The following is a 12,463-nucleotide window of genomic DNA, read 5'->3' on the forward strand; positions in this document are numbered from 1 at the left end:
GTACATACCTGTATCGATTTGTTTCTAATCAGCTCATGAAACAGGAGCACTAGGGAGTGGTGGGCCAAGAACATCTACACAGCGTCAGGAAGCAAAAACTGCAGTTTCTGTTTTCTGTTGTGAATAGAAATTGTCTTGGGGATTTTCCCAGGTATTCTTGGGTGCGAATCCACAGAATACGGGTAGAGTCCCGTCTGTGAACCTGCCAACCAAGCAGATTGGAAGAGCTCTTGTGCCTCTGACTCTTAGAATGAATACGTCTAGGTTGGATTTGTTATATTCCAGTTCTGGGTTGGAATTTTATCTGGGCCAGGCATGGTGGCTCATGCCTGCAATCCCAGCACGTTGGGAGCCCAAGGCAGGAGGATCTTTTGAGGCCAAGAGTTTGAGACCAGCTTTAGTAACATAGGGAGACCTTGTCTCTACTAAAAATTAAAAAAAAAAAAAATTTAAAAAAAAAGGCAAAGAAGAAGAAAGAAAAAAATAATTAGCCCGGTGTGGTGGCACACACCTGTAATTCCAACTACTTGGAGCCTGAGACAGGAGGATTGTTTGAGCCCAAGAGTTGGAGGTTACAGTGAGCTATGAATGAGCCACAGCACTCTAGCCTGGGTGATAGATAAATAAATTAAATTTAAAAATAGAATTTTATCCAATTTGAAGCTAGAGTGTTTTCTTTCTGTTGGAATTAAGTTCCAGCTAAGTGAAGTTACCTTAGAGGATCCAAGAGGCAAAACTCTGAAGCAGAGAAGGTTGTTTTGCACCAGAAACAAGGAATTCCTGCTCCTTAGACGATAAATATGTGTATGACATTCAGGGATGCTCAGGTGGCTTTGTGTTTTTCTGAATAGTTTCTTCTTTCTTTTCCTTGGGGAAAAAAATGCTATACTGCTGAATCTTCAGACTGTCCAATAATTTAATAATGCACTCGTGTGAGAGATTTGCTCCCCTGTGCAAAAGCCCAGCTGTGTTGGGTTTGCATTGATAGGAATTGAGGGATTAAGAGTGGGGAGTCCAAGGGAATTCTGAACCCCAACAGATTTTTCAGCTTGCTTGTTTCTGGAGGATTGGTCTGGACACACCATGGATGACAAAGACATGAGTTTGATATCAAAGATACTTTGAATTATTAAATAATTAGGCCTCCTCTGTAGGTTTATAGAAAATATAGCTAAAATGTCTCTCTAGTGAATTTCCTATTCATAATGGCTTCAATAGACCACTGAGAGCTTATGTAAATCTAAGATAAAAAGGGATTCAACGTCTCCCAGGGGGAAAAATTAAGAAATTAAGCCTCACCTCCAATAATTTAAATGTGCCAGCCCTTTATGAAAAGACCTCCAGGCTGACAGAAAAATAAAAGAAAACCTTCTGAGCCACAGAACACTATGTTTGCAAAGAGACTTAAGCTGTAAATTGAACTCTGTAATTTATGTTAATACATTTAAATAGACTAAAGAAATTAGTCTTCAAAAGCATGAATCTTTTTAACATTCTACTTAGAAAAATGACTTCTGAGTGAAAAAAAAACTCAATTGAGTATTAAAAACTATGTAAGAGGTAAGTTTTATATTCTTATAAGAACAAAATGTAATATGTGTAAATAACCCTGGAAAATACACTACTAGGTTATTAATACAAATTTAAATACTATTCCTGTTTTCAAATCTAAGCCCTTTCTTCAAAATGTTTTTGGATAGGAAAACAGTAAAATCTAAGTTTGGTTAACAGGCTTCAAGCTTCCTGCTGAGTTACAAAATAAATATGCAGATCAGGCCCAATAATATGCAAATTCACATCATGCCAAAAATTAGTAGTCATAAAGACTTTAAGAAATCCTTCAATCCTAAGACTTCTAATCAACACTTAGAGAGTCTTATTACTCTATCAAATAAACCCAAGGGAGCCTTGGGCCACTCCGTCAGGTGACCTGCATGCAGCCTTGGCCCAGTGCGTCCTTGCGGTCTGTGGATTGTGCGACTGCCTTCTGTGGCTCAGGGACAAGACAGCACCATCCAGCTTATAAATGACTGAAGACAGAAATCCAGCATGGTCTTCTTTTGAATTCTCTAGTTGGAAGCCCCTACATAACCTCATTTTTTCTCTAGAGTTCTGTTTTTCTAAAGTAATCTGGAGACTGATGGGTAAATGACCATGTGTGCACATATAATGAATATTCTCTTTCTTTTCTTCTTCCTCCGTTTCTTTTTTCCAGCATTCCTCCCTCCTTCCCTTCCTCCTTCCTTCCTATCCCCTCCCCACTCCCCTCTTCCTTCCTTTCTTTTTTTAGAGACAGGATCTCACTGTGTTACCCGGGCTGGAGTTCAGTGGCACAATCATTACTACACTGCAGCCTCAAACTCCTGGGCTTAAGCAATCCTCCCGCCTCAGCCTCCTGATTAGGTAGGACTATAGGTGCACACCATCAGACTCGGCTAGTTTTTAATAGAGGCAGGGGTCTCACTATGTTGCCCAGGCTTATCTTGAACTCCTGGCCTAAAGCGTGGCCTTCCAAAGTGGTGGGATTACAAGTGTGAGCCACCATACCTAGCCTACTTCTTAATTTTAGTTTCTTCAAGGGTGTTTTCTCTTTATTTTACCTTGATGACCCACCGCTTTCACAAGTCAAGGAAAACAATATACTGGCTTGGTGAAAATAGTTCCAGATCCGTTTGGAAAGACATGGGGTGCTCTGGGTTTCCGAAAGGGCAGGGTTAAACGTGTACCTCGGCCCCTGGGGCTGCACGTGCCTACCACAGACTACAAAACACTGATGGAGCAAACTCCAGTTGCTGATTCATCCTGAAGTCTTTACTATGCTGATTCAAAAGAACACCAGAGCATTTTCTAACCTGTATACAAATCTGCTCTGTGGATGGGAACCCTTCTACCCTCTCCTGCACAGAACCACTTCAATCAGTGTATCCCCCAGATGGTTCTCATTAGATCATTTTCGAGGGAATTACCAGGCACAATTTCGTTGTTTTAACCCTAAGAAAAGGAAATGTTGGTTTCAGCTGAGTCAGTATCTGGCATTTTTAACTAGCTTAGCTTTCCCTGCGGCTCAGGCCAAGGGTGTGCCTTCCTGGACGGAAGGACTTTCACAGACCAGCTCCGTGGTGTGGACCCACGGTCACTGACAACTGATTCTGCCCAGGTAACGCTCCCCCTCACGCTCAGGCATTACTGTCTTCCGAATATTGGTTTAATTGGACCAAGAATCTTGCCAGAATCTTAAATCTGCGTGGGTCCCTGAGAATCCTTGTATTCAGGAGGATAATTATGTTCCGGGTATGAATGTGTATTTTGTGCGATCCTTCCCAGTTGATGAATTCGTTTTAAACATGCATAACAGAAGCTCTCATGGCAAGAGTGCAGCTGAGGGGATCAAATTAGCTTTGAAATTAGCTGCTGTTTTGGAGTTTGCTGTGATTTGGGGTTTGGGAGGAAAGGGAAAACAAGGAAGTAAAAGCTCTCTCATCTTGCCTGTGCACACCCATTATCACAAGGAGTTCTCCTTATTTGTCCTCCAGGTATCTTGCTTGCAGCAATGTGCCTTTATCAGTGAGCAATTTTACAAGCAAAGCTATCAAATAATATACAGCTATAAGTAGAAAAGTAAATAAATATAAGGAAATTAAATGCCAATGCCTGTGCTTTTGATATTCTGTCAAGAAAAACCCTTTAATAAAATAAGTTGTATTGCGAATTTTAGTTAAAAGGTCCTCTCCCTGATGTTACCACGGTGAGAAGTAAAAATGCAAATGTTGAATTTCACATCCTAAAAGACTTTGAATTTAGTTTTTTAATCCCTGCAAAAGCCAAATGAAGTGAAATTTCCAAATTTCCTGAGTATCATTACTTGCACTAATATCTAAGAATATGCAAATGTATATGTAAATATTCAACTAGTTGAATTATTTGAAAGAACAAGTATTTTATAAATTGGTTCTTGTATTACTGGAACTCATTGCAAAATTGTGTGCATTTATAGATAATCCAGTTAAAGTGAATAATACTTTGTTACCGTATTTCTCTTATGAATTCTTATCAATATTTAAAGTTAACAATATATTTTTAAATCTGCAAATGATTCTGATCATACAGGGTCATTTACCCATCAACACAGAATATACATTCTTCTCATCTGTACATAGAACATACTCCAAGATCAACCACATGCTTGGTCATAATGCAAATCCCAATTAAAAAAAAATGAAATACCACCAACCGCAGTCTCAGACCAGAGTGAAACAGAAACAGAGATCAATACCAAGAAGAGATCAATACTTGCTTCTGAAAGACTTTTGGATAAACAATAAAATTAAGGCAGAAATAAAAAACTTTTGAAATAAATGAAAACAGAGACACAACATACCAAAATCTCTGGGATTCAGCAAAAGTAGTGTTAAGAGGAAAGTTTATTATGCTAAATGCCTACCTCAAAAAGTTAGAAAGATCTCAAATTAACAGTCTAACATCACACCTGGAGGAACTAGAAAAACAAACTAACCCCAAAGCTAGCAGAAGAAGAGAAATTACTAAAATCAGAGTAGAACTGAATGAAATGGGGTCCCAAAATCCATGCAAAGAATCAATGCAACAAAAAGTTGATTCTTTGAAAGGATAAACAAGATTAATAGACTGCTAGCTAGAGTAAGAAGGAAAACAGAGAGATGATCCAAATAAGCACAATTAGAAACGACAAAGGTGGCCGGGCACGGTGGCTCAAGCCTGTAATCCCAGCACTTTGGGAGGCCAAGGTGGGTGGATCATGAGGTCAAGAGATGGAGACAATACTGGTCAACATGGTGAAACCCCGTCTCTACTAAAAATACAAAAAATTAGCTGGGCATGGTGGCACGTGCCTGTAATCCCAGCTACTCAGGAGGCTGAGGCAGGAGAATTGCCTGAACCCAGGAGGCGGAGGTTGCGGTGAGCCGAGATCACACCATTGCACTCCAGCCTGGGTAACAAGAGCGAAACTCCGTCTCAAAAAAAAAAAAAAAGAAAAAAAAGAAAAAGAAATGACAAAGGTGACGTTACAACCAATCCCACAGAAATACAAAACATTCTCAAAAACTATTATAAATACCTGTAAGCACACAAACTAGAAAATCTAGAGGAATTTGATAAATTCCTAGAAACACAAAATCTCCCAATATTGAATCATGAAGAAATTGAAGTTCTGAACACACTAAAATGGGGTTCCAGAATTGAATCAGTAATTTTAAAAACCTGCTAACCCCAAAAACCCTGGACCAGATGGAGTCACAGCTGAATTGTACCAGACATAAAAATAACAACTGGTACTAATCCTATGGAAATCATTCCAAAAAGTTGAGGAAGAGGTACTCCTTTCTAGCTCTTCCTCCTGCCCTGTGAAGCCAGCATCACCCTAATTCCAAAACCTGGCAAAGATACAATGAAAAAAGAATACTGCAGTCCAATATCCCTTATGAACATGGACACAAAAATTTTCAACAAAGTACTAGCAATTCATTATGATCAAGTAGGCTTCATTCCTGGGATGAAAGGTTGGTTCAACATACATAAACCAGTAAGTGTGATTCACCTGACAAAATTAAAAGCAGAAGCCATATAATCATCTCAATAGACACGGAAAAGCTTTTGATAAAATTTAACATCCCTTCATAATAAAAACTCTCAAGACACTAGGCTTCAAAGGAACATACCTCAAAATAATATAAGCCATCTATGACAGACCCACAACCTATATATCATGCTAAATGGACAAAAACTGGGAGCATTCCCCTTAAGAACTGGAACAAGACAAACATGCTAACTTTCACCACTCCTTTCAACATAGTACTGGAAGTCCTAGCCAGAGCAGTCAGGCAAGAGAAAGAAATAAAAGGCATCCCAATAGACAAAGAAGTCAAACTATTTCTGTTTGCAGATGATATGATTTTGTACCTAGACAACTCTAAAGACTTTACCAAAAAACTCCTGAAACTGATAAACAACTTCAGGAGAGTTTCGGGATACAAAATCAATTTAGAAAAATTAGTAGCATTCCTATACACCAAAACCTTTCAAGCTGAGAGTCAAATCAAGAATACAATTCCATTTACAATAGTCACCAAGAGAATAAAATACTTAGGAATACATCTAACCAAGGAGGTGAAAGACCTATCAAGAAGAACTACAAAACACTGCTGAAAGAAATTATAGATGACACAAATGGAAAGACATTCCATGCTCATGGATTGGAAGAATCAATATTGTTAAAATGGCCGTATTGCCCAAAGCAACCTACAGATTCAATGCTATTCCTATCAAGATACCAATGTCGTTTTTCACAAAACTAGAAAAAACTATTCCAAAATTCATATCAAACAAAAAAAGAGCCTGAATAGCTAATGCAATTCTAAGCAAAAAGAACTAAGCCGGAAGCATCACATTACCCAACTTCACACTATACTATAATGCTACAGTAACCAAAACACCATGGTACTGGTACAAAAACAGACACATAGACCAATGAAACAGAATAAAGAACCCAGAAATAAAGCTGCACAACTATGGCCATCTGATCTTTGAGAAAGTGGACAAAAACAAGCAATGGGGAAAGGACTTTCTAATTTGAGTGATAATAAAACTCTAGTATCTCGCACAGCTGGCTCTGTGCGAATTGCTCTTTCTCTATTGCAATTCCCGTGTCTTGATAATTTGGCTGTGTGGCTGTGTCTAGGCAGAGGACAAGGTGAAAACGTGGTTTCATCTACAAATGTGTAACTGAAACCAAGATTATAGTAGCTCAATGCATAGAAGTTAAAGATTGTTCAATTTTGTAGACTTACCTTTGGCTTTTGGTTTTTGGCTTTTATATTCCTTAAAGAATTTTATGCTGGGCACAGTGGCTCATACCTGTAATTCCAGCACTTTGGGAGGCTGGGGTAGACAGATTGCCTGCAGTCAGGAGTTCAAGACCAGCCTGGCCAACATGGTGAAACCCTGTCTCTACTAAAAATACAAACAATTAGCCAGGCATAGTGGTATACACCTGTAATCCCAGCTACTTGGGAGGCTGAGCCAGGAAAATCGTTTGAACCCAGGAGGCAGAGGTTGCAGTGAGCTGAGGTCACACCACTGCACTCCAGCCTGGGTGACAGAGCAAGACTGTCTCAAAAAAAAATAATAATAATAAGAGTTGATGTCAATGCCTGCCCACCTCCATTCCCGTCTGGCCTAGAACCTTTAAACTGGCTATAAGTCCTTTGGGTCTAAGTCCCTTTACCATAGGTGTTCTACTAAGGGACAGGGTGGATGTGGGGCAGGCAACTATGTCACCCTGGCAACACTTTGGGACAAAATAAAAATGTGACCATTAATATTGCCTCTAAAAATCCTGGCCAGAAGGGGGAGGAATGTAAACTCAAAATTCTAACCCCTCTAACCAACTGACTGGAACCCCCTTCTTGGCCCAGAGGATCCCCAAAAACCCTGAAAACTAGTTGAGGCCATGACAGAAGTGAGGGGTCACACATGCCTCATAAAACCCTGGTCCCTTTGGAGTTTAGACATAACTGACCAGCATTAACCTCTTTGACCAGCATTAACAGATTCTTTTAGCAATAAGATACCCAATTCCAATCTGATTCTGGCACATCTCATGACAGATAGCAGTCCCTGATGGAAATAAAAGTATTTTACCTTCAAAATATATTTTTGGACATATTTTGAAATAGCCCTGCAAAGCTGTCCCTTCTGGGGAAAATTTACATTCTGTAGAGAATGCCCTTTTCTTACTAGGTCTTTTCTGGAGACTCTGACACATTTTAAGGTCCAATAAGAGACATTCATATCTATTTTCTCTGAATGTGGAAACTTCTTCTACAAGACAAGAACCTTGGCTTCCACAACCCCCAATCCCCTTATTATTTATTTATTTATTTATTGCATTTTAGGTTATGGGGTACATGTGAAGAACATGCAAGATTGTTGCATAGATACACACATGGCAGTGTGATTTGCTGCCTTCCTCTCCTTCACCTATATCTGGCATTTCTCCCCATGCTATCTCTCCCCAACTCACCACCCCCTCGTCCCACCCCTATTTTCCCCCAACAGAACCCAGGGTGTAGTGCTCCCCTCCCTGTGTTTATGTGTTCAACACCTGCCTATGAGTGAGAACATGCAGTGTTAGATTTTCTGCTCTTGTGTCACTTTGCTGAGAATGATAGTTTCCAGGTTCATCCATGTCCCTACAAAGGACACGAACTCATCATTTTTGATGGCTGCATAATATTCCATGGTGTATATGTGCCACATTTTCCCTGTCCAGTCTATCATCGATGGGCATTTGGGTTGGTTCCAGGTCTTTGCTATTGTAAACTGTGCTGCAATGAACATTCACGTGCATGTGTCCTCATAGTAGAACGATTTATAATCCTTTGGATATATACCCAGTCATGTGTCCTCATAGTAGAACGATTTATAATCCTTTGGATATATACCCAGTCATGGGATTGCTGGGTCAAATGGAATTTCTATTTCTAGGTCCTTGAGGAATCGCCACACTGTCTTCCACAATGGTTGAACTAATTTACACTCCCACCAACAGTGTAAAAGTGTTCCTATTTCTCCACATCCTCTCCGGCATCTGTTGTCTCCAGGTTTTTTAATGATCGCCATTCTAACTGGCATGAGATGGCATCTCAATGTAGTTTTGATTTGCATTTCTCTAATGACCAGTGATGATGAGCATTTTTTCATATATTTGTTGGCCTCATGTATGTTTTCTTTTGTAAACTGTCTGTTCATATCCTTTGCCCACTTTTGAATGGACTTGTTTGCTTTTTTCTTGTAAATCTGTTTTAGTTCTTTGTAGATTCTGGCTATCAGCCCTTTGTCAGATGGGTAGACTACAAAAATTCTTTCCCATTCTGTTGGTTGCCGATTCACTCTAGTGACTGTTTCTTTTGCCGTGCCGAAGCCGTGGAGTTTGATTAGGTCCCATTTGTCTATTTTGGCTTTTGTTGCCAATGCTTTTGGTGTTTTGGTCATGAAGTCCTTGTCTATGCCTATGTCCTGAATGGTTTTGCCTAGATTTTCTTCTAGGGTTTTTATGGTGTTAGGTCTTATGTTTGTTTAAGTCTTTAATCCATCTGGAGTTAATTTTAGTGTAAGGTGTCAGGAAGGGGTCTAGTTTCTGCTTTCTGCACATGGCTAGCCAGTTTTCCCAACACCATTTATTAAACAGGGACTCATTTCTCCATTGCTTGTTTTTGTCAGGTTTGTCAAAGATTGGATGGTTGTAGATGTGTTGTGTTTCCTCCGAGGCCTCTGTTCTGTTCCATTGGTCTATATCTCTGTTTTGGTACCAGTACCATGCTGTTTTGATTACTGTAGACTTGTAGTATAGTTTGAAGTCCGATAGTGTGATGCCTCCCGCTTTGTTCTTTTTGCTTAGAATTGACTTGGCTATGCGGGCTCTCTTTCAGTTCCATATGAAGTTTAAGGTGTTTTTTTCCAGCTCTGTGAAGAAGGTCATTGGTAGCTTGACGGGGATAGCATTGAATCGCTAAATTACTTTGGGCAGTATGGCCATTTTCATGATATTGGTTCTTCGTAACCATGAACATGGAATGTTTCTCCATCTGTTTGTGTCCTCTCTTACTTTGTTGAGCAGTGGTTTGTAGTTCTCCTTGAAGAGGTCCTTTATGCTCCTTATTAGTTGTGTTACTAGGTATTTTATTCTCTGTAGCAATTCTGAATGGCAGTTTGTTCTTGATTTGGCTCTCTTTAAGTCTGTTATTGGTGTATAGGAATGCTTGTGATTTTTGCACATTGATTTTGTATCCTGAGACTTTGCTGAAGTTGCTTATCAGTTTCAGGAGATTTTGGGCTGAGACAATGGGGTCTTCTAGATATGCAATCATGTTGTCTGCAAATAGAGACAATTTTACTTCCTCCTTTCCTATTTGAATACCCTTTATTTCTTTTTCTTGCTGATTGCTCTGGCTAGAACTTCCAATACTATATTGAATAGTAGTGGTGAGAGAGGGCATCCTTGTCTAGTGCCAGATTTCAAAGGGAATGCTTCCAGTTTTTGCCCATTCGCTATGATATTGGCTGTGGGTTTGTCATAAATAGCTTTTATTGTTTTTGAGATATGTTCCATCAATACCTAGGTTATTGAGGGTTTTTAGCATAAAGGGCTGTTGAATTTTGTCAAAGGCCTTCTCTGCATCAATTGAGATAATCATGTGGTTTTTGTCTTTGGTTCTGTTTATGTGGTGAATTACATTTATAGATTTGCATATGTTGAACCAGCCTTGCATCCCGGGATGAATCCTACTTGATCATAGTGGATAAGCTTTTTGATGTATTGTTGCAATTGGCCTGCCAGTATTTTATTGAATATTTTTGCATCTATATTCATCACAGATATTGGCCTGAAGTTTTCTTTTCTTGTTGAGTCTCTGCCGGGTTTTGGTATCAGGATGATGTTGGTCTCATAAAATGATTTGGGAAGGATTCTCTCTTTTTGGATTATTTGGAATAGTTTCAGAAGGAATGGTACCAACTCCTCTAATTCAGCTGGACCTGGGCTTTTTTTGGGTGGTAGGCTCTTAATTGCTGCCTCAACTTCAGACCTTGTTATTGGTCTATTCAGGGTTTTGACTTCTTCCTGTTTTAGGCTTGGGAGGAGGCAAGTGTTCAGGAATTTATCCTTTCTTCCAGGTTTACTAGTTTATGTGCATAGAGTTGTTTGTAGTATCTCTGATGGTGGTTTGAATTTCTGTGGAATCTGTGGTGATACCCCCTTTATCGTTTTTTGTTGCATCTATTTGGTTATTCTCTCTTTTCTTTTTTATTAATCTGGCTAGTGGTCTGTCTATTTTGTTGATCTTTTCAAAAAACCAGCTCCTGGTTTATTGGTTTTTTGAAGGGATTTTTGTGTCTCTATCTCCTTCAGTTCTGCTCTGTTCTTAGTTATTTCTTGTCTTCTGCTAGGTTTTGAGTTTTTTTAATCTTGCTCCTCTAGATCTTTCAATTTTGATGACAGGGTGTTGATTTTAGATTTCTCCTTGCTTATCATGTGGGCACTTGTTGCTATATATTTTCCTCTAGACACTGCTTTAAATGTGTCCCAGAGATTCTGGTATGTTGTGTCTTCATTCTCGCTGGTTTCGAAGAACATCTTTATTTCTGCCTTTATTTCATTGTTTATCCAGTCAACATTCAAGAGCCAGTTGTTCAGTTTCCATGAAACTGTGCAGTTCTGAGTTAGTTTCTGAATTCTGAGTACTAACTTGATTGCACTGTGGTCTGAGAGACTATTTGTTATGATTTCCGTTCTTTTGCATTTGCTGAGGAGTGATTTACTTCCAATTATGTGGTCAATTTTAGAGTAGGTGTGATGTGGTGCTGAGAAGAATGTATATTCTGTGCATTTGGTGTGGAGAGTTCTGTAAATGTCTATTAGGTTTTCTTGTTCCAGGTCTGAGTTCAAGTCCTGGATATCCTTGTTAATTTTGTCTGGTTGATCTGTCTAATATTGGCAATGGGGTGTTAAAGTATCTCACTATTATTGTGTGGGAGTCTAAGTCTCTTTGTAAGTCATTAAGAACTTGCCTTATGTATCTGGGTGCTCCTGTATTGGGTGCGTATATATTTAGGATCGTTAGCTCTTCTTGTTGCATTGATCCTTTTACCATTATGTAATGTCCTTCTTTGTCTCTTTTGATCTTTGTTGGTTTAAAGTTTATTTTATCAGAGACTAGGATTGCAACTCCTGCTTTTTTTTTGCCCTCCATTTTCTTGATAAATCTTCCTCCATCACTTTATTTTCAGCCTATTTGTGTCCTTGCATGTGAGATGGGTTTCCTCGATACAGCACACTGATGTGTTTTGACTTTTTACCCAATTTGCCAGTCTGTGTCTTTGATTGGGATAGTTAGCCCATTTACATTTAAGGTTAATATTGTTATGTGTGAATTTGATCCTGTCGTTTTGATGCTAGGTGATTGTTTTGCCCATTAGTTGATGCAGTTTCTTCATCGTGTCAATGCTCTTTACCATTTCATACATTTTTGGAGTGGCTGGTACTGTTTTGTCCTTTCTATGTTTAGTGCTTCTTTCGGGAGCTCCTGTAAGGCAGACCTGGTAGTGATGAAATCTCTGAGCAATTGCTTGTTCGTAAAGGATTTTGTTTCTCCTTCGCTTATGAAGCTTAGTTTTGCTGGATATGAAATTCTAGGTTGAAAGTTCTTTTCTTTAAGGATGTTGAATATTGGCCCCACTCTCTTCTGGCTTGTAGAGTTTCTGCAGGGAGAGCTACTGTAAGTCTGATGGGCTTCCCTCTGTGGGTAACCCAACCTTTCTCTCTGGCTGTCCTTAGCATTTTTTCCTTCATTTCAACCCTGGTGAATCTGAGGCTTATGTGCCTTGGGGTTGCTCTTCTTGAGAAATATCTTTGTGGTGTTCTCTGTAT

At 39.3% G+C, this 12,463-nt stretch overlaps 1 protein-coding gene across 1 annotated transcript in view; it reads left to right on the forward strand.

Moving 5' to 3' along the window:
- Nucleotides 1-3,078: 3,078 nt before the first annotated feature.
- CLPB (ClpB family mitochondrial disaggregase) overlaps nt 3,079-12,463 on the forward strand; it is a 275,007-nt gene continuing 265,622 nt past the window's right edge. The window contains exon 1 of the mRNA XM_074400970.1: nt 3,079-3,157. The gene's annotated coding sequence lies outside the window, so the exon portion shown is untranslated. The remainder of the gene's footprint in view (nt 3,158-12,463) is intronic.

Source organism: Saimiri boliviensis, chromosome 6 (assembly GCF_048565385.1).
Source record: "Saimiri boliviensis isolate mSaiBol1 chromosome 6, mSaiBol1.pri, whole genome shotgun sequence".
NCBI lineage: Eukaryota > Metazoa > Chordata > Mammalia > Primates > Cebidae > Saimiri > Saimiri boliviensis.